Below are 1,068 nucleotides of genomic sequence, written 5' to 3'. Positions count from 1 at the left end.
AAATTGTACTTAACAGGGGAGGCTTATATAGTAGTTACAGTTTTATGTCTTTTGTGGATATTTTTCGATGATAGTCAGGAAGGGGAGTCACGGGAGAGAATAGAACGTCCGGGCCTTTGGAGCCTTCGGATATCGGTCACCCTGTACTCATGGTAAACAAAGGGCTAGTCGTATGTGTTGGTTGCATTCCCCCACTGAACATCCGAGGCCATACTCTCGTGTAAAAACTGGTGTCGGCAGTTAAAAGGTCTGTTACTTTTAACATTAAATTGTTTCAATTACTTTACTGATGGTCATCTATTTGGAAAATATATCTGTAAATGTTAGTGTTATGTTAATAAAGTTGATATTGTCAATATAGTATGCTGGGATGGCCTTGATATTTGTGATTTGATGTTCGTTTTCTTTGAAGTTGATAACCTAATTTGAAATGTGTTGATATAACTTCAGTAATGCATAAGAAGGATGGTCTATATTTTCAGGTTTATGGTGTTAACGGTCCTGTATGTTAAATATTATTTGTTTTATATTAAGTTACTTTAATGCTATGTATAAAGTCTGAAATATATATGCTGAAGTAAGCACAGTCTCTTACTATTAATATAACTTTAATAATCTGTTGTTTTTAGTACTGTGTTAATGTTTTTCAGGTTGACATCGTGAAAGGGTAAATCACAGACTGCAGCGTATAACATGACAAACACCTATGGATAAACTGACTTCGGACAGACCCACAAGATAAATGACGCGAATACTAATATAAATTAAGAGTCTTGCTTGGGTTTGGGATATTAAACGATCTTCAGGCAGTTTAGGATTGCTATGCACTTCGAGCAGACTCCGTATTGATTGGCTTAAATCTTCGTAAAAAGGGCCTAGATTCTCTCCCGGAGAACTACCACGCAATTTCAAGAATAATCTTAATACTTGTAACGTACTACATTGTTTTTTTTTTTTTATTGGAAAACCCACTGAAACGTGAGTGGGTACCCGTGGCAATGAAGCTTAGTTTATACTCCCAAATATGGAGAACTCAGTGCTCGCCACCTGTCCATATCCTATATTAAT

This window comes from Penaeus monodon, chromosome 32 (genome assembly GCF_015228065.2).
Source record: "Penaeus monodon isolate SGIC_2016 chromosome 32, NSTDA_Pmon_1, whole genome shotgun sequence".
NCBI classification, from domain to species: Eukaryota; Metazoa; Arthropoda; class Malacostraca; order Decapoda; family Penaeidae; genus Penaeus; species Penaeus monodon.
This window is presented reverse-complemented; position numbering follows the sequence as displayed.